The following is a 22,547-nucleotide window of genomic DNA, read 5'->3' on the forward strand; positions in this document are numbered from 1 at the left end:
TCTAATCCGAGAGACTGATGAAGAGAAACATAAGGTGACATCTATACAATAAGACTAGAGAGCAACTTGTCAGGATGGGAGAAGGACCATGAGCTCCGGGAGGGCAGTTCTTGGAACATGGGAGGGGGGGCAGGGCGCGAGGGGTAACGATGTGATACAGTATTTGGAAAATATATTGCTAGGTTACTCACAAGTCTGTTAGGGCAGGGAGAAAAAGAGGTTAGAAATATTAAGAAAAAATTTTAAAATAATTAAGAAAAAATTATAAGAACAAAATCAAATTATAATTTTGATTCTGTTGCAATCATATTTATATATAAGTATTACTATAACATTGGTTATTTAACCACTGAGCAATCAATAGACATACGTTAGGAAGATGGAAGGAGGAGAAGGAAGGCTGTAGAATAGAAACCTCAAACAGTAAAAGGAATTCAGTAGAAAATTTGATAAACCAAGATACAACGTTTTATAGTATTATATAGAAATAGGGTGGCAAATATCAGAATACACAAATAAAATAATTGAGAATGTTTGGCTCCAAGAGTGGGAGTATGAACTGAAAATCACAAACATTTCCACTTTCAGTAAAATGGCAACATACCTCAGAAGCAATAGCCAAATAATTATTTAAAGTTATTAGGGGGTGCCTGGGTGGCTCAGTCTGTTAAGCATCTGACTTCGGCTCAGGTCATGATCTCACGGTTTGTGGGTTTGAGCCCCACTTCAGGCTCTGTGCTGACAGCTCAGAGCCTGGAGCCTGCTTCAGATTCTGTGTCTCCCTCTCTCTCTGGCCCTCCCCCACTCACGCTGTGTCTCTTTGTCTCTGAAAAATGAATAAACATTAATTTTTTTTAAATAAGGTTATTTGAATATTTTCCAATATTCTCTTAAACTTTCTAAGCAATAAGTCGCTTGTATTTTTCCTTTTTTTTTATATTTGGTTTTATTTTACTTTTTTTTTTTTTTTTTTTTTTGCTATAGATACTATAGTCATGCCTGGACTTCCCACTGAAAACATTATGATATAAGTTTATATATGACCTAATAAATGTATATATATAATGTAACTGGGGTATCTAAAGGAGATATGCAATTTTGAATTAGTATAAGTGTTTCATATTTCTATTTTCTGAATAAAGAGAAAATATACTTTCTTGTTATAAAGCAAGATAAATCCTAAATGCTGCTTTCCCATATCAGTTTCAGTAATAGAAGTAGATTTGGTCCATGCAGCAAAACCATCTGCATTTAGGCTTAAGAATCACAACAAATGATAGGATTACAAACTAACATACATTTTATTTATTTTTTTTTATTTTTTTTTTTTTTTGACGTTTATTTATTTTTGAGACAGAGAGAGATAGAGCATGAACGGGGGAGGGTCAGAGAGAGAGGGAGACACAGAATCCGAAACAGGCTCCAGGCTCTGAGCTGTCAGCACAGATCCCGATGCGGGGTTCAAACCCACGAACTGTGAGATCGTGACCTGAGCTGAAGTCAGACACTTAGCCTGCTGAGCCACCCAGGCGCCCCATATACATTTTAGAAATGCCCACCTTTTTGTTGTACCCTTCTGTAGAGAGTCTGAGGATGACTTTTTCCATTACAAAGAAATAATTTGCTGGGTAGTTAAAATAGTGAATTTTGTTTTGTATTTTGTGCATGAACCCAGGGACCCAGTGATGAGTATATTTCAAGAAAGTCAAATGAAATAAGTAGAACTATGTTATTTCATAATTGGAAATATCCCCCTGCCATTTGCAAAAAAAAAAAATTATAGACAATGAGAGAGGAAAGGAAAGAGGCTAAAAACATGGACTGTAATCATTCCTAATATATGGTTCATTTTGTTTTTAGTCAGTACTCCAAAACAGATCATGCGTGAGATGCTGATTTCATAGTATGTACATAGCACAAAAGCTGATGTGTATGTGTGTGTGTGTGTATCACACATATGTGTGTGTGTGTTTACATATATATTCACATATTTGAATAAGCTGAAAGCTTAAATATCTATAAGGTGGTGTTTTGGAACACAATTGAACCATTTAGTTTCAAATGTTTTATGCAGCAATATCTAAAGTTACAGGCAATATCTCAATTTCTAAATCCTCTAGGAGACTGTGTGTGTGTGTGAATCTTATTTGAGCTTAGAGAAAGTTGGGAAAATACCATTGCTAAATGGTTGTCCAATAACAGTTATAACTAAGCAGGAAGATAGAAAACAGAAGTCTTAGCGGTGACAGGAAAAAAGATTCTCTGACCCCATAGTATGAGGTCTTAGGATCCACATAGCAGTTGTAGGAGCCTGGAACCCATGTATGTACTGCAAGTAGAAGGTAAAGAAGTAGGTAAAAAAAAAAATCATCTACAAAGTTGTTGAAATAGGCCAGATAGACGAACAGGTAGATGGATGGATGGATGGATATAGATAGATAGATAGATAGATGATAGATAGATAGACAGACAGCAGATAGATAGATAGATTGATAGAGATAGATGGACAGGTAGATAGATAAATAGACCGGTAGATGATAGATAGACAGGTAGATAGATAGATGGATAGATAGGTAGATAGGCAGGTAGATAGATGATAGATTGATAGATAAATAGAAAGAAAAAGAAAGAAAGAAAGAAAGAAAGAAAGAAAGAAAGAAAGAAAGAAAGAAAGAAAGAACAGAAGAATGAAAGGCAGGTTTGGAGGCAAAGCCTAATGCTGTAGTTGTCAAACTTCAATGTGCATGAGAATCATGTGGATGGCTTGTTAAACTTGAGATGCTTCAACACAATTCCAGAGTTTTTGATTCAGTAGGTCTAGGGTAAAGTCTGAAAATACTGAACATTAGGTGAGCACTGTGCTCCCAGAAAGCAGTAATGGGTAAGAAATACTCCCAAACTTTAGTTTCTCAAATTCCTCCCTTCCCTTTTGTATTCCAAGAAATGGTCTCTGGCAAAGAACCATTTGTTTCAATATGACTCAAAAGACTCACTAACCACAGTTTCTTGTAACTCACTTAGACTTGCAAATGATTCTTGTTTACCTGTGTCAAGGCCAAACACAGGTCCTCCGACTTTGTGTTCTTTGTCCCATGAATGATTAGCTAATGGTAGAACTGATTGTCCCCTGAAAACTAGCTACATGCAGAGATAAGCTCCTGTTCAGCAACTGACACATCCCCTGACTGCAAAACAATCACAAATGTAAATCATTCTTTCTGTACCTTGTTTCCCTCTCTCCCTACACAAGTCTAAGAAAAAAACCACTGTGCTGTGACATTGTGATCTTTGGTTTTCAGTGTTTGCACTATTACAGTAGTCTGAATAAAATCAGTCTCCTTTACTTAGGTTTTCATCTTTTTTTTTAATTTTTTTTATTTTTTTAATATATGAAATTTATTGTCAAATTGGTTTCCATACAACACCCAGTGCTCATCCCAAAAGGTGCCCTCCTCAATACCCATCACCCACCCTCCCCACCCCCCATCAACCCTCAGTTTGTTCCCAGTTTTTAACAGTCTCTTATGCTTTGGCTCTCTCCCACTCTAACCTCTTTTTTTTTTTTTTTCCTTCCCCTCCCCCATGGGTTTCTGTTAAGTTTCTCAGGATCCACATAAGAGTGAAACCATATGGTATCTGTCTTTCTCTGTATGGCTTATTTCACTTAGCATCATACTCTCCAGTTCCATCCACGTTGCTACAAAAGGCCATATTTCATTTTTTCTCGTTGCCACGTAGTATTCCATTGTGTATATAAACCACCCTATGACCCAGCAATAGCACTGCTAGGTTTTCATCTTTAACAAGCCCCAGGTTTTACACTTAAAACAAGTACCCAGATGATGCACAGGTTGCTGCCCTGGGGACCACACTTTGGAAACTGCCACCTGAAGGCAATTGTAAGTAATTGCAAGACTCTCTGATTCACACTATTTATCACAAGGACGCTAAGTATGTGAAGCTGGTAAGTAGTTGAGCCAAGTGGCAATGTTTCTCAGGTGAAAATTAGGCCCCGATATAAAAATGGAGGAGAGCCGTCTCCCAGATTTTCTTGGTGAAAGGGTGAGGTTACTTTTGAGACCGACTTTGTGACCTATGGGTTGGTAAGGAGTCATCCTAACAAGTACTGTGACTCCTGCACACGAAGAAGGGAAAGAGGCCTTCAAAATTTGGTAAGTAGTGCCAGAACTAGAGAATTCGACTTTATGCCTCCTGTATTATTGTATTGCTACCAGAGTAGTGAAGTAACTGCTATTTTCTTTGTGCATGAAGGCATTATTATTTCGGATTTGAACTCCATGTCCACATCCTCTCTGATAAAAACAAGAAAACAGAACAAAAAGAGCCCCAAACTCTATTTTAACTTGAGGACACAAAGATGAAAACGCCTAACAGAATTCACGCTTAACTAAACACTCCGCAATGTTGTAAATGTTGCCTCTGCATTCATCTTTCATGTCAGCAAAGTTAACAGTTTGGGTGCTGTGTCTTAGACCAGCAGTGGAGGCCTTCTCTTGCTTTGCAGACATCCTGGCATGACATTTCTATCTTTGGCCCAGTGTTAATGATGTTCCATGCTGACCCTCTTGTGTGAAGGCAGAGCCAGAGAGCATAGCTTTGATAGCAGTGTTTACATGAATGTTTGATAAGCATCTGTCAGCTCCTAGCACTCTACAAGCCTGGGAACACAAAAGAAGCCAGGGAACCCTGGAGCTTTTGCCACCTGAAAGCATAATCTGGTGTGTTTGCTGAATTTCAAATCAGCGCTGAGATTGTTCTCTTTGTAGCTCGGATTGTAATTTATGTATTATTTACTCAAAAAGAGAACCAACGATAAAAGACAATTACTTCTTCTAAAAAGGGTTTTGAGCATGGAGGTCAGAATTCTTTTAATGTATACGTACTGTGCTACATTTGGATTGGTCCCACTGGACACAAAACATGCAGAGTGAAGTATATTTGACAGACGAAACAGACGAATATTGACTGTGTTGCTCTCCTCCCACCCCACGTCCAAATCATAATGTATTTCTCCCTTAGAAGAAAAGGTGGTGTTTAGGAAAGACAATATATGCCCAAAGCAATCTGTATTTTATGTGTCTTAATGTGGGCAGTAGAGAAAAAATGCACATATTAATTGGCTTTTAAATTTTTGAGACCCCCTCCTCCCACAGGTTTATTTTGGCTATGCTTTTGTTCAGTAATTCAGGACTCTTGGTAGGACTGGAGACAACTTTTTGGTTTTGACTGTTCAGTGTGAAAAGTTAAAAATTTTGTGGTGCCAGAAATATCAACTTCATTCTCTTAAAATGATTCCTCTGCAAATTTGGTGGCATTTCAGCCACAGAAAAATAGATAAAATAGCTCACTGGTGTCTGGTATTTTACAAATGGCAGGTAAAATTATTACAGAAATACTACAAATAGTATTGCAGTCATCTGTATATTATGTTGTCCTCATAAAGTTGTGTTTATAAATAATCTGTCATTAATGGGAGATTGCTCAAAAATAAAAGAGGGAAATAGTAAAAAGAGAGGACAAGGCATGCTATCTAATGATCTGGAGATGTTTCTCAACTTTCTTGCTGACTAGTTGTGTGAAATTGATTGAATTGTGTGATCCCTGTCAGCTTGATATAACTGCCTGAGTTTCTGGATCAAGCTATTGTTGCAGGATTTTTTAGAAACTCAATACCCAGGATTTGTTGTCTCACCACTTGGAAGAATGAAGAGGTGGACACAATGCGCAGCAGGCAACAGTTTATTAGAGGATAAGATTAGAAAGTAAGAATAGTAGGAAAGCTGTCTTGACAGAGAGAGGACATTCGAAGGTGAATACCTATGACAATAGGCAAAGGTCCTTATTTATAAGCTTCAGGTCAGTACCCATCCACCCCTTCCCCCTCATTCCTTCTTAGGTTTTACCCTTACTGACTGGACTACTCTTGGTGCTGGGTTGTCATTCCTGATTGGTTCAACTCCATTGTCCCACATACAACATAAGTTTTATGGTTTTGCTAGGTATTTTTATTGTCACATTCCTGAGGGGAACCTGAGGGGGAGTAGTGGTGTCTGTTAGATTCTTAACAGGGATTTCACACCCTGAGGGGGTTTGCTGTAGTCAAATGGTCCAGGCATTGGTCCAAGATAGGTTTTTTTCTCTACTCAGGGACCTCAGGTTCTAACCTTTCTCTCTCTGTCTGATCCTATCTTTCCCTAGTATACTATGCTTGAAGACTATGCCTTTTCCTAGTTTACTTAAGCCAATACATGTTTTAAAATAAAACAACACTTAAGCTAGATTGAGACTTTTAAATTGCAACAGAAAGACTTAAGAATAATATACAATATCCATTTTAGGGTGAGTTAGTCTACATAATTTTATTAGATACTCAACTTCATCTTTAAAACATTTTTACCGATCCATTTCCTCTTTCTATTAGGATTTGGATTTCCTTATAGACCTGGGTTAGGATTGGCCATTTATACTCTTTACAACTATTTTCAGTGGTATCTGTCTTTTTAAATTATTAAACTAGCATTCTACTTCTGTAATGACTTTCTGAATGGGTCTAAGACCGGGGATATGCTGACTATGAAATCACATATACCTACATTCTGTAATGTAAGAGCTATTATAGAAAGTTACTTGTAATTAATAAATTGGAATTCTGTTGATATAAATGACTCCAAGCAAGATTTTGGTTTATATACTGTTGAAAGATAACTTCCTACCAGATTAACAGGACAATAACTGGCTTCTGATCAGTATTTTAAGGACCAGCTCTATAACATGGCAGATTAACTATACAGTGACTACCTTCACACTTCCCATCCTTACTGTGGCTCCTGTTTGGATATTTTACCAGCCTTAATTCAGAAAAGTAAGCATGCCTCAGCTATCAGAGCATGATTTTTTAATAAGATATTTCTTTTACAATTTCTTTTACAATCTACATTTTTACAATGTAGATAAGGGAAAGTAAGGAACGATGCATGTGGTTTTTCAAACTTTGTTTCTTAGATATCACATCAAAAAAGGTCAAATGAAAAAGACTGAGAAATTCTAAGCTCTAGTCTATTAAACAGTTTTTTAATTAAATTTAAGGTAGTAAGGAGGGCACTTGTTTTGATGACAAAGGGCTGTTGTTTACAAGTGATAAATCGATCCAAGGGGACCTGTTGGCTCAGTCAGTTAAGTGTCTGATTCTCGAGAGCCCCACATTGGACTCTTGGCTGACAGTGCAGAGCCTGCTTGCGATTCTCTCTCTCTCTCTCTCTCTCTCTCTCTCCTTCTCTCTCTGCCCCACCTCTGCTCTCCCTCTGTCACTCATGTTCTCAGTATAAATAAATAAAACTTAAAAAAACAGATTTAAAAATTACTAAGACTTGATGACTATCTAAGAACCTAATTTCACCACAGCAATCTTTTTTTTTTTTTTAATGGAATGTCTCAAGGAGTGTATTTGGGAAAGATTTGATGAGTGTAAGGGTTGCATGGAAAACTATAGTGGTCATGAGGATTAAAAGAATACTTTGCAGCCAACTCATTCATAGCCTTGAGTTGAGGCCAAATACTTGATGTTTTATTTCTTTGTAGAGTAATTAAGATTATCAAAAGCTTTAGGATTGGGTGGGACACTTGCAGATTTGTACCTAAGGGTGACTCGTCTAAGAAGGCTTGTAGAATTAAATACACATAATGGTATAGTCACTTGAAAGTCAGATTATTTTTCTCTAGGGGATGATGAAAGTATACACAATAATTTTCTTGAGTCTATTTTTCCATACATTTCAAATTTCATATAATAAGAAACTTTGCTATTTAAGTTTAAAAATTGGAAACTCTTCATTTAAGAAGCATCAAAGGCCTTAGTTTTAGAGTAGTGAACTAAATATGGAGAAAAGTGGTGCCTGGGTGCCTCAGTCGGTTGAGCTTCCATCTTCAGATCAGGTCATGATCTTGTGATTGGTGAGTTTGAGCCCCATGTGGGGCCCTGTGCTGACAGCTCAGAGCCTGGAGCCTGCTATGGATTCTGTGTCTCCCTCTCTGCCCTTCCCCCACTCATGCTGTGTCTCTTTTTGTCACTCAAAAATGAAAAAAAAAACATGAAAAATAAATATGGAGGGAAGATGGGAGAATGGGTGCAAAGTAAAATAGGAAAATATAATGTAGATATTAAAGGAAATAAAGAAGTGATGATAAAGTATCTTGAAAATGTGTATGCATGTTAACGGATAGATTTGGCAAATGATGGCCTGACTAGGTTTCTTGGATTGTGTAGAGATGGAGATAAATCACTGCCATCAAAGAACTTTTTTGGAGAAAGAAAGCTAATATGCATGAATCCATGTATAATTGTGTAGAATTGACTAGAAGAAGAAGTAGAGTTTATAGAAGTGGAGATCAATGTTAGAAAAGCCTACAGAGATAGGGTGCCTACAGAGATGTCAGTTGAGAGTTTGACTCTTGATTTTGGCTCAGATGATAATCTCCCAGTTCATGATATCAAGCCCCACCATATGGGACTTTACACTGGTAGCACAGAGCCTGCTTGGGATTCATTCCCTCTCTCCCTCTCTCCCTCTCTCCCTCTCTCCCTCTCTCCCTCTCTCCCTCTCCCCCTCTCTCCCTCTCCCCCTCTCTCTCCTTAATCTATATACTGAATATCAAATTGAATAAAGAATAAAAAGGTGTAAATGGGGTCGGCTTTAAGACCAGTACTAAGTTCTGAAAAAAGATGGAAATGGGCTGGTTGAGAGCCTCTCCCTCTCTCCCTCTCTCCCTCTCTCCCTCTCTCCCTCTCTCCCTCTCTCCCTCTCTCCCTCTCTCCCTCTCTCCCTCTCCCCCTCTCCCCCTCTCCCCCTCTCCCCCTCTCCCCCTCTCCCCCTCTCCCCCTCTCCCTCTCCTTAATCTATATACTGAATATCAAATTGAATAAAGAATAAAAAGGTGTAAATGGGGTCGGCTTTAAGACCAGTACTAAGTTCTGAAAAAAGATGGAAATGGGCTGGTTGAGAGCCCTCACATGTAATAAAGAGGGTGGATAGACTGGTGATAGATGTTTTGATAAATCACCAAAGCTCAATGATTTGAATGTAGGGAGAAGGTGAAGAAATCATCAGGAATAATTTCAGATTTGGGCACCTGGGTGGCTCAGTTGGTTAAGCGACCAAATCTTGATCTTGGCTCAGGTAATGATCTCACGGTTCCAGAAATTGAGCCCCATGTCAGGCTCTGTGCTAATAGCATGGAGACTACTTGGGATTCTCCCTCTCTCTCTTTGCTCATGCCCCCAAATAAATAAACTTGAAAAAAAAATATGTTGAAAGGAGTACAGATTCAGAAAAACTTAAAGGAATATTTTTACAGCAAAAGCATTTAGGTATATGGACCTGAATCAAGATTGTGGATAGAAGTGGGGATTTTGTAGGAAAAAGGGGCTCTTGGAAGAACATCTTAAGAAGTTCCAGGAAAAGTTACTGGTAATATCTCTCTTATCATTTACTCAGAGGATTAATGATTTATCTACAGTCATTGTGCAAGTTTAACCTTTGGAAAGTCTTTCCCCTTCAGCTGTTTCCTTAATCTTAAGAGAGGATAAATAAGATATACCTCATCAACCACGAGGCAGATTTAGTTTCTGAACCAAATGATAAATTTAGTCTTTCCTTATAAGTGGAAAGAAATCCCATGCCTTGAACAAGTCTCTAAAATATGCAGGATTAACAGCTGATATTTCCTCTCTAATATTAGAGTGGGGATTTCTGTAGATGATTTCTGAAGGCAGTTGATACAATAAATGGTCAAATAACACTTGAGTGAGTTTTAGGAGAATTTTTTCTAAGATACTGAAATTGTTGCTAAAAGCAAAGTGAGTACTTCTGCAACATGATTATATATATTAAACATTTAATATTACTGTAAATTATCTCTAATGTGACTGAACTCAGAGAAGACAGATCTGAATTTAGAGCCTACAAAAAATAGTTTTTATGGTGAAGTTATATTACTTTGGTGTGCATATAAATAAATATTCAAAATAATAACTTGCTATACACTGTACCCTAATTGTTTAATAAGTTGAGAAGGATAGCATATGTATGTATGTATGCATATGTGTATGTATGTGTGTATATATATAGATACATGTATGTATATATATTTTACTACTGGCAAACATTTTTTAACACATCAAAGTTACTTCCAAGTTATGAGAAAAGCACTTTGCATATAAAAATTCAGCCCCAAACAAGTACAAAAATCAACAATGAGCTTGTTTACTATAAGAATAAGTACATACTATTTTCCCAGCACTGTATGAATTAAAACCAATTTCAAGTCACTGAAATTTGTATTCACCACCTATTACATGATCATATAATATTGTATTAAATGTGCATAATTTGAAAAGCAGATAGTTTTAGTAAAGACTTTCTATTCAGATATATTAGAGCTTAAAATGTAAATCAGTTTTAAAATGGGGATGAAAATAAAGTGTTAAAATCAGAAACTATGTAGATCTCTTATTTGACATACTTCTTTAATACTTTCTAAAAATATCTTTATTTTACCCCCATGGGTGATTTATATGGTGTGTATTTTTCTAGTATCAGTTCAAAAAAATTTTTTTTGTGCCAGATCATTAGAATGCACACAGACAAACCCAGGAGGAAATTTAAATAGTCTATATTACTTTCCCTTGAAAAATAAAGAGTAAAATGCTAATTGATATTTGTTCTGTTGTTCTACAAGCTGTGAAGTAAATTGTGCATTGTATACTATACAACTAGCTTGGAGTAACAAAATCCAGAAGGGGTAAACACTAAGCTATAAATAGATACAATTTTTCTATATAGATGTGTACATAATATAGGTAGGCATATTTGCCAGCATGTATTCATGTTACTATTCATAAGAATCTTAGAAATTGTCTTTCTCCAAACATCTATTTTTTCTATTAGAAACTTTACGAAAACTCAGGCCATTTAAAGTATTTACAACACTACTTTAAACTGCTAAAAAGCAAAAGCAATTAAGAAATGGATTAAATAAAACCCAGAGCGATGATCTTCAAGATATTTCTTTCCTTATATGTGAAAATGCAAATCTGTAAAAACCCCTTACCGCATCTGTGTCTTAAACATAGGTTTGCTTTGAAAAAAAAAAAAAAATATTAACCCAGGAAATGTCCAGGAATTCTGGTAGCGAGAGACCGTGTGACTTGAACAACTTCCAAATAACATTCTACTTCCCTGAACAAAGTCAGACATTGCCTCTGTTATCTATAGGAGGCCCAGCCTCCTCTACAAGAAAGGCTCTAAGGAAAGTGGTCTTTGCCAGCACCTCCGACGTCATTTCCCCACCACTCTGTATCATACCACACTGCCAGAAGATGAGACCTTGAGATGATCTCATGTTTCTATCTTTGCTTATACTATTCTCTTTACCTGGAATTTCCTCCCTATAGATAAGCTTATTTCATTGTTGATAAATTCAGATACCATCTCCTCAGGAAACATTTGCTAATATGTTTGCCTTACCATATACTTGGGCTTGCTTTTTCCTTCTGTTCTCATAAAGTCCTGTATATGTTGTTGGCATTTTACTACCCAGAGCATAGTACATCTGTCTTTTTAAAATTAATATATTCTACTTATTAAGCAGTTTGAAGTTGACAAAAAGAACTGAATGGAAGGCAAAGAGAGCTCTAATATACACTCTCACCCTACCCTCCTCTTCCCTTACCTTTCATTAGGGTACTAACTCTATTACAGTGGTGAGCCAATGTTGATGTATTACCAACATTGTCCATGGTTACATTAGGTTCACGTATTGTGTTGTACATCTACGGGTTTTGACAAATGTGTAGTGATAGGTATCCACTGGATAATACCGAATAATTTCATTGCCCTAAGAATCTCCTGTGCTCTACCTATGAGTCCCTCCTCCCTCTACATGCACCCTTGAAAACCAGTGAGCTGCTTAACTTGTGAATCATACAGCATATTGCATTTTCATACTGGCTTCTTTGACTTAGCAACATGCATTTAGGTTTCCTCCATGTCTTTTCATGGATTAATAGCTCATTTCTTTTTATTGGTGAATAACATCTCAATTTTACGGATGTACTAAAATTTGCTTATCCATTCATCTATTGAAAGACATTTTGATTACTTTCAAATTTTGATAATTATGAAGAAAGTACCTGTAAACATTCATGTATAGGTTTTTGTGCAGACATAAATTTTGAACTTCTTTGAGGAAATACCAGGGAGTGTAATTGCTGGATTATATGGTAAGAGTATAAGTTTTGTAAGAAATTACCAAACTTCTCCAAAGTGGATGTATGATTTTGCATTCCCATTAGCGATTAGAATCCCTCTTGTTCCACACCTTTACCAGCATTTGGTGTTGTCATTGTTTTTTTATTCTAGCTGTTCTAATAGGTGTATAATGGTATCTCATTATAGTTTCAATTTGCAGTTCCTAAATGACCTATGATAAGGAGCATGTATCCGTACTTAATTGTCCTGTATGCATTTTCTTTGATGAGATGTCTGTCCAGACCTATTGCTTATTTAATTAGGTTGGTTGTTTTCTTAGTGCTGAGGTTTAAGAATTCTTCATATATTTCTGAGACCAATTCTTTATCATATATGTTTTGCAAAGATTGTCTCCCAGTCTTTGGCCTGTCATCTTATTCCCTTAACAGTATCTTTAACAGAGGTGAACTTTTTATTTTGTTGTTTTTTTTTTAATGTTTGTTTATTTTGAGAGAGAGAGAGAGCGCGCGCGAGGGTGTGAGAGTGCACTAGCAGAGAGGGAGGGAGGGACAGAATCCTAAGCAGGCTCTGCACTCTGCAAGCAGTGCTTAGCCTGGCGTGGGACTCAATCCCACGAACCATGAGATTATCAACCGAGGGAAATCAAGAGTCAGGGGTTTAACGACTGAGCCACCCTGGTGTCCCTGAACTGTTTTTTTTGTTTGTTTGTTTGTTTGTTTGTTTGTTTTAATAAAATCCACTTAATTTTTTTCAGGTACTGTGCTTTAGATGTTGCACTCTGGAAGTCATCAACCATATGCAAAGCCACCTAGATCTTTCCCAGTTCTCTTCTGGAAGTTTGATAGTTGTGACTTTTCTATAAAGATCTAGGATCCATTTTGGGTTAATGTTAAAGTGTAAGGTGTCTGTCTAGATTAATATTTTTGTATGTGGATGTCCAATTCCAGCATTATTTGTTGGAAAGAATTTTCTTAATGGAATTGCCATTACTGCTTTGTTAAGACCACTTGACTATATTTTTCTCGGTTTATTTCTGAGTCCATTCTATTTTTGATTAATCTATTTGTTCTTTCACCAATATCACATTGTCTTAATTAACGTAGTTTAAAACTTTAAGTCTTGAAGTTGAGTAGTGTTAGTATTACAACTTTGTTTTTTTTTCCTTCAATAGGACTTTTCTGGGTCTTTTGCCTTTACATAAGACTTTAGACTCAATTTGTCAATACCCACATAATTCTTTGCTGAAATTTGGGTTGGGATTGCATTGTGTCTTTTGATCAGTTTGGGAAGAGCTCATATCTTGGTAATACTGAATCTGCCTATTCATAAACATGAAATATTCTCCATTTTTTAAGACCGTCCTTGTTTGCTTTCAACAGTTTTTTTTCTTTTTGTAAATTTTGTCAGATTTTGTACATAGTTTAAGTGTATACCTAAGGATTTCATTTTTTGTTTGTGCTAATGTAGATGCTATTGTGTTTGTAATTTCAAATTCCAAGAGTTCATTGCTAGTATGTAAGAAAGCAGTTAATTGTGTATATTAAACTTCTGTTCTTCAACCTTGCTATATTGCTAATTAGTTCAAATAGATTTTGTTGTTGAATCTTTGGGATTTCTACACAATCATGTCCTCTCCAAACAAAACAGTTTTATTTCTTCTTTACCTTTATTTTCTTACTTAAATGCATTTTCCAGGACTTCCAGTTCAATGTTCAGAAGGAGTGGTAAGAAGTGCATATCTTCACATTGGTCCTGGTATTAGCAGGAAAACCTCTAGTTTTTCACTGGCAGGTTTGTTATTTGCTTTACAATATTTCTAGATGTTATTTAATCAATTGAGGAAACCTCTTCCTATTCTTAGTTTGCAGAGTTATTTTGAATGGACAGTGGGTTCTTTTGTTTTTTGTTTTTTTGTTTGTTTGTTTTTTGGCTCTATTGATATGATAGGGTTTTTCTTTAGCCTGTTGATGTGATGTATTACATTAATAGATTTTTTAATGTGGCACCAGACTTGCATACCTGGAATAAACACCACTTGTTTTGGTATATAATTCTTTTTACACATTGTTGGATTACATTTGCTAATAATTTGTTGAAGATTTTTGCATCTGTGTTCATAAGATTATGTTTTCTAGTCATTGCCCTTGTTCCTTTTGTGTGTGTGTGTTGAAATCTTCCATTTTTTTTTTTTTTTTTTGCTTTGTCTGATGTTAAGCATTTTAAATGATTCCATTTTTTCCCTCCCCTCTTAGCATACTGGTTTTGCTTCTTTCACCTTTTAGTGGCTGCCTTTGCATTTGCAGTATACATTTACAAATAATCCAAACTCCCTTAAATTATACCAAATCATTTTATATGTAGTGCAAGTAAATTACAACAGAATATTCCCAATTCCTTCCTTTTCATCCTTTGTATCACTGCTTCCTTAATTTCTCAAATCCGTAAGCTATAATCACCTTATACATTAGCTATTACTATTCTGAGAAGCTGTTAGGTTAGTTAATTAAGAATAAGAAATATAAAATAATTTATTTTACCTTTATTTATATCTTCTCTCCAACTCTTCCTTTCCTTCAGTAGACCTAAGTTTCTGACCTATCTAATTTTCCTTATTTCTGAATCATTTCTTTATTTTTTTTAATATGAAATTTATTGTCAAAATGGTTTCCATACAACACCCAGTGTTCATCACAACAGGTGCCCTCCTCAATGCCTATCACCCACTTTCCCCTCCCTCCCACCCCCCATCAACCCTCAGTTTGTTCTCAGTTTTTAAGAGTCTCTTATGGTTTGCCTCCCTCCTTCTCTAACCTCTTTTTTTCCCCTTCTCCTCCCCCATGGTCTTCTGTTAAGTTTCTCAGGATCCACATATGAGTGAAAACATATGGTATCTGTCTTTCTCTGTATGATTTATTTCACTTAGTATAACACTCTCCAGTTCCATCCACGTTGCTACAAAAGGCCATATTTCATTCTTTATCATTGCCAAATAGTATTCCATTGTATATATAAACCACAACTTCTTTATCCATTCATCAGTTGATGGACATTTAGGCTTTTTCTACAATTTGGCTATTGTTGAAAGTGCTGCTATAAACCTTGGGGTACAAGTGCCCCTCTGCCTCAGCACGCCTCTATCCCTTGGATACATTCCTAGCAGTGCTATTGCTGGGTCATAGGGTAGATCTATTTCAACATTTATTGAAAAACAGGTCTATGGGTGACACATTTACTCAATTTTTTATTGTCTGAGAAAGTTTTTACTTCTGTTAAAGAATAATTCAGCTAGATACAGAATTCTAGGCTGGTAGTGTTTTCTTCTTTGAACACTTAAAATATTTTACTTTACTCACTTCTTGTTGATAGAGTTTCTGAAAAAAAGTCCAGTGTATTTTTTACCCTTTGTCCTTCATAAGCAAGGTCCATCCCAATCTCCCCATCCTTAGCTTCTTAAAAATTTTCTCTTTGTCTTTGTGATTTCGCAATTTGAATATGATATGTCTATATGTAGATTGCTTACAATGTTTTTTCTGCTTGTTCTCTGAGATTTCTTGTTCTGTGGTTTGATGTCTCTCAATTTTGGAACACTCTGAGTCATTAATTCTTCAAGTATTGTGTTCCGTTCTCTCTTTTCTTTCTGATAATCCCATTATGTATATGTTACAACTCTGTAATTATCTCTGTTGGGAGTATTCTGTTCTATATTTTTGATTTTATTTTTCTCTTTGCATTTATATTTCTATTGACATTTCTTCAAGCTCCCTGGTTCTTTCTTTTGGTATGCCCGGTATATTCATGAGCCCATCAAAGGCATTCTTCCTTTTTGTTAGTGTTTTTAATTTCTAGCATTTCCTTTTGATTCTAAGAGTTTCCACCTCTCTGTTGGCATTACCAATATATTCTCACTTGCTATCCACTTTTTCCATTAGAGCCCTTAGCCTATTAATCATAGGTTTTTTTAAGTTTATTTATAATCTGTACACCCAACAAGAGGCTCGTACTCACTACCCGAGATCAAGGGTTGCATGCTCTACTGACTGAGTCAGCCAGGTACCCCTTAATCATAGTTGTTTTAACTTGCTATAATAATAATTACATCATGTCTTTAATATGTCTCATTCTGATACTTGTTATGTCTCCCCAAGCTGTGTTTTTTTTTGTGTATGTTTTAGTATGCCTTGTGATTTTTGAACATGGGACATGTACTAGGTAAAAGGAACTGATGTAAATATGCCTTGAGCATGAGGTTTCATGTCTAGGGTTCACTGTAGCTGTGGGTGACTGAGGCTAAACTTCCCTCTAATGTTCTGGTTTTTGTCTCCCTTGTTGTGTGTGGGTTTCCTTGGAGTGTTCTAGGGGAAAGGTCTAAGATAGGCAGTTCCTTGTTATTTTATACAGGAGCTCCACTGATGTCACATTAGGGTGTGGGAGGAGAAGAAGCATTTCATAGTCCAATGATCAGATCTCAGCCTTTTAGTGAGCCTGTGTCCCTGGGCTGTGACCTTCACAAGTGCTTCTAAGTCTGACCCTTCACCTCTGACATATTTAGGTGAGACAGGAAGGATAGAGGGGATTGGAGTTGAGTTATTTCCTCCCCCTTCCCACCTTAGAAGCAAGAGGTAGCTGGAGTGGATTTTTCTTTCCCAGGTTCAGTTAAGTTTTGATAAAATCATTCATCTTGAGGAGGTCCCTTGTTAAGAAGAATAAAATGCTCTGGAAGTATTTCAAAATGACTACTTTTTTCTTCCCTTGCTGAAGCATAGCGGATTTTACTGTTATTTAGTGTGAAAACATGAGTACTATTGAAGGTAGAAGTCATTCAGGTGCAGGACCTCCTTAAGACTGCCCCCTCCATCTGTCCCAGAATTTTTAACTCTAGACATGCCCGCACTGAACTTCCAGTCATCTGTCAATCACAGTTGAGATTTATCTAGCCCAGTGCAGGTCCCTGTGGAAATTTCTCCTCCTGGCTTTCTGCTGTGCTGTTTTGAGTCTCTTTACATGCCTGTCTCTCCAACTTTTGGAGCAGTGGTTCGCTTTGTGACCTTAATTAACCAGTGGATCTAAGAAGAGGTGTTGATTTTTAAGTTTGACCCATTTCCTATGAAAATCAGAGTGATGATTTCCAAGCCCCTTATGTGCCAGACTGGAAACCAAACATCTTGTATGTATCTTTTCATGTTCTTTATATGCCTGGCACCTCTGAAGGACCAGAAGGCCATAAAATAAGATGTGTGTAAAGAGCAAAAATTGGTTCTCTGTGACGACTAATCACTGATGTCAGATGACCAATGCCCCAAGATGTGCTCCAACTTGTGCAAAAGGATAAAAGGACTAAGATAAACCACCTCTGTTGGACTTCGTATCATACCTAATAGAAAGATAGGTACCAGAGAGCAATTAATGACCACTAAAAAAGGTGAGGCATTAAAGAATATCCTGATAAGCAGATAACCTTTTCCATTTTGAGGTGTCTCTACTTAACATTTTGTACACAGCTCGGGAGGAAATAATTAAAAATTAAATTCATGAATACAGATGAAAATAGGTGGAGATAAAGCATTATAATCTATCAAGAAATAGTTAGGTGGTTCTAGTTAGTTTACAATCTTTCTTTTGCTGCGTAGTCTCAATCTATAAAGACTGGATTCCTGGGGTACAAAAAGTCTGTCTTTATGCTTCCTTACCATTTAGCATCCTTATGAGGGGATTCACCACAGAGTTCTTCAAAGGGAAGCGATTCAGCACCCCAGGGCCAGGCCAACAGCAGCGCTTCCCAAACCATCATCAGGCACTTTTAAGGATGAACAACAGCTCCCCAGGAGGTGTAGTGCAAATCCAGCCCTTTAAACTCATTTACTTTAATTGCGCAACATTTTAAATACTGCACGCCAGCGAGAGGCAGGTGGATCAGCAGGTGCAATGTGGCGATCTGCCAATAATGGCATCAGAAAAACAGTCCCTCACAGAGGCAAGAAGCAAAAGAGACGGAGTGAAGAACTCCTCTGAGCTTAATGTCTATTTCATCCGGTAATTGCAGCAGAGGGGAGGATTTCCAAGCAATCTAAACCAAAGCTGTTTTATTCATTTTTAGCTATGCCTTTTTTTTTTTTTTAACAGGGGAGGTCTCAGAAATAGAATTTTAGTCCAAATTCAGCCAAATCCTTTGCGTGCACCCAACTGAAACTCATTTATGGGTAAAGATGTTAAAGAAAAGAGACATCATGAGCACAAATGTTTTCTTTCTAAAACTTTTCCCATGAACAATTTGAAGCATCTCTTGCCATATTTGTATTTGGGTATTCATTTAAGCCAAGTAAAATTAAAAGTAAAATTATTAAAGGAATTTAATCACGTTAATTTCTAAACTACTCAACTCTAAACTTTCTATTTTTTTTTCCATTGGCATTTCTTATGCATCAGGGGGAAAATACTATAATGTATAAAAAAGTATAATATCAAAAGTTAGATATTTGTAGAACTATCCAAATAGATTTGAGACAGGTAAATGAACACAGATTTGTTAACTCTATGTCTGTTTTGTTTATAAAAAAGGGCAAATCATAAGTTTTGTTTGGTTGGCTTTTTACATCACATACGTGGTTGATGATTCATTCTTTACATTTTGACCAAATAGAGCCCTGAAAATAAAGCTGTGGTAAGTGGACGAGGAGTGGATTTTTTTCTCCATTTCAGGCTCCATTTTTGCCAAAGCCACATTCTGTTGAAGTTTATACAGAACTGGCAATTAATAAAATAACACCTATCATACCCTCATCAACAGATTGACAATTCAGGATAAGACAGAAAAAGGCAAAATAGAAGGGACTAGTGACTAAAATTTGGTGAAGATCTATTTTCCAGGCCCTGTGGTTTATCTGTTTTAGCTACATATTCTGAAGGCATATGCTTATTTATTTATTTTACTTTTCACCTTTTTTCGACTTTTTACTTGTGTTAACTGAGGCTGGGAGGTGTTCGCTCCACCCATACAGCTGTTGGGTAGTAAAGAACAGTTACAAATAGTTTTATCTTTATGCCACAGTGAGCTGTTTGCCTGGCACATATACTTTGCAAGATGTATCAATAATTGAATTTAGGGATTATGTGCTAGAAATGAGAGTACATCTTAATATTTATTTTATTACCAAGATGACAGCAGTAATAGAAGCTCCAAAAAGAAATAGGTCTGAAGAAAACTATAAAGAATTATCAGAGTCATACCTACATGTAAGCTATAAAGGCAGTGTTGTCTAATTTCTGCCTTTCAGTTCTATACTTCCTATTGATAGAAATATTTGGGCCGCCTAAGTCAGGAAACACATCCCATGTAAAAGCATTTAGTCCCTAATATTGAACAAACTGTTTTTTTTTTTTTCCTGTCCACTGTGCAATTCAGTATTTTCTTCTAACTTCTTTTCACATCATCATTCAGGGTATTTTTTCAGTCATGGCATTACACAGGGAAGAAAGGAGGCAGAATTGGGATATGAGCATATGTGTATTTCACACCAAAATGTAAGTGAAATCAGAAAAGGTAACTTGTATAATGAAAAACTATACATAGTGTTCACCTTAGAAACCGTGTTTACCAGCAAATCAAGGGGGTTTATTCAGGAATGGCAGATAATTAATTGTAATTCAGAACAAGCAAGCTATAGCAAAACCATAGACAAATCCCACAAACAAAGGAAAGGAAACTTACTTGATTAGAGAAGGGGGCAGTTGGGAGGGGTTGTTTTGAATGAAAATTCATTGGAGAAAGCAAGAGTTCAGGGTGATAAGGGTTTCTCTTTGGCTGAGATGCAGGGGTAGTCCCTTTTTTGTAGGAGACCTAATGTGCTTCTTTCCCTCTTGGGGCCTATAATTGATGATTCTTTCCTGTAATTGACATTGAGTGAGTGGTACAGTTCCTCTTTCTAGCCTCTCCTCCTGTCATTCCAAGTCCATTTTAGTGAGCCTTCCCTTTATTAATTTTCACAACAGTATAATTGTATTCCCGTTCAGATTTCCATAAGTAATTAGAATTGCATTTGGCATAATTTCCCTAAAATCTGGTGTAGAGCGACTTACTCTTTTGTTTCTGATACTGAAAACTTTTTCTGGCAATATTAAGGTGTCTCTCCTCTCTGCCCTGGCACTTTGACTGCCTTCAATAATCTTAGCCTAAGCAGGAGTTGTAAATCTTAAGTTAGGCAGATGCAAAAAGGAACATTCCTGATTGCTGATGAGGCCTCCTGGGAACCATAAATCTGTTAGGTAGGGATTTAGATTTCTTATCAGGTACTGGTGAGAACAAAAGACTGACTTAAAGAAGGTAATATTCTGGGGGCGCCTGGGTGGCTTGGTCGGTTAAGCGTCCGACTTCGGCTCAGGTCATGATCTCTCGGTCCGTGAGTTCGAGCCCTGCGTCGGGCTCTGTGCTGACAGCTCGGAGCCTGGAGCCTGTTTTGGATTCTGTGTCTCCCTCTCTCTCTGCCCCTCCCCTGTTCATGCTCTGTCTCTCTCTGTCTAAAAATAAATAAACGTTAAAAATTTTTTTAAAAAAAGAAGGTAATATTCTGTCATTTGAGGGGTGAGAGGTTAGGCAAATGATTACACAGTTTTGTGGATTACCCAGATCCTAACCCATCATCCCAATCTTAAGCATCAACCACATTTGATTCCTTCAAGAAGATTAAAAAGAAAGAAGGTGATCAGCCTATTTTTTTCATTAAGTGAATCTCTGGGTAAAAGAACCTAAAACTGTATCAGAAATTGCATTGACATAAAAATAGAAATGTGATTTATCAGATTCTTACGTTATACTGAATGACAGAGTTTGCTGAAATATTCATGTGGTAGAAATGATTAGATATATTGTCTGGTAGGTAAGAGAAATGGTGCAGCATAATTTTTGCTTTTAATGTTTACAACAGGATTTGTCAACATGGCTGATAGTGAAGTCAGAAAGGCTAGTTTAATTACCATTACAAGGGGCAGAAAGTAACTAGGCATAAGGAAGGCCTGGGTAAATCCAGGAATTCAAAAAGAAGAGTTGTGATGAAATTGGAGACCATGAGTTTTGAGAAATTGGAGGGAATTTTTTTTTTTTGCTTATATTCAAGTCATAATGACTTACAAATTTGTTTCAAAATTTCATTAGTGTTCTCTTGCATTTGTTGCCAAATTCAAGATTTTTGACAGTCTATTGGTTGAGAAATGGAATTCCAGTGTAGATTTAATTTGTGTATGCCCTATGATGACACAGGTTAAACATCTTCTATGTTTAAACATACTTTGAACTGGAAATAACACTTGGAGAATTATAACAAAATTATTGTCAATGCATTGAAGTGTATTATACGTAAAACTTTGTTGGGGTCATTATTTAGAAAACACAGTCACCTTGTTAGAAATTAAAGCATAAATATTTGACTCAATATCATGAGTTACTGTTTCTTAAAATTTTATTATCTGTTAAAATGCAAAAATTCAGACGCTAGTCAAGATTGACGTTTGTTTCGAATTAGTACATTAAGTAAAATCTCTGGCATGAAAAACTATTTGGAACATATCTTCAAGGCTCCTTAGTGATAAATGAGTTTTAAAAGGTTTAGTTAAATCCGTCTGCCTCACTCTGTGCTCAGCATTTATTAAATCTTTTGGAATGGAGAGTCTCAAAATAGTAGGGAAAAATCCAGAACTATTTTCCACTTATCAATTCCTTTATCACAAAGAATTTCAGTGATCACATATTGAGGCTTTTCAAAATGTGATGTTTGTATTTTTATTTCTTGAGATATAATTGGCATGTAATAAGTTTCAGGTATACAACATAATGATTTGACCTATGTATATATTGTGACATGATCACCATGTAAGTCAAGTTAACATCTGTCACCACAGATAATTTTGTTTCTTTTTGTGATGAGAACTTATAAAATCTACTCTGTCAACTTTCAAATATAGGATACATTAAAATTTGAACATTTTATTTGATTTTTGAGAGAGAGAGAGTGGGTGCACACATAAGTGAGCAAGCAGGAGGGGGGCAGAGGGCAAAGGGGAGAGACAATCCCAAGCAGGCTCCCTCCCCAGTGCTGAGCTGGGCGGGGCTTGATCTCCTTATGGTGAGATCATGACCTGGGCTGCAATCAAGAGTCAGAGGCTTAAATGACTGAGCTCCCCAGATACCCCAATACAGTATTGTTAACTATAGTCGCCATGCTGTGCATAATATCCCGAGGATTTACTACTTTATAACCGGAAGTTTGTACT

Source organism: Panthera onca, chromosome B3 (genome assembly GCF_046562875.1).
Source record: "Panthera onca isolate mPanOnc1 chromosome B3, mPanOnc1 haplotype 2, whole genome shotgun sequence".
In the NCBI taxonomy this organism is placed as follows: domain Eukaryota; kingdom Metazoa; phylum Chordata; class Mammalia; order Carnivora; family Felidae; genus Panthera; species Panthera onca.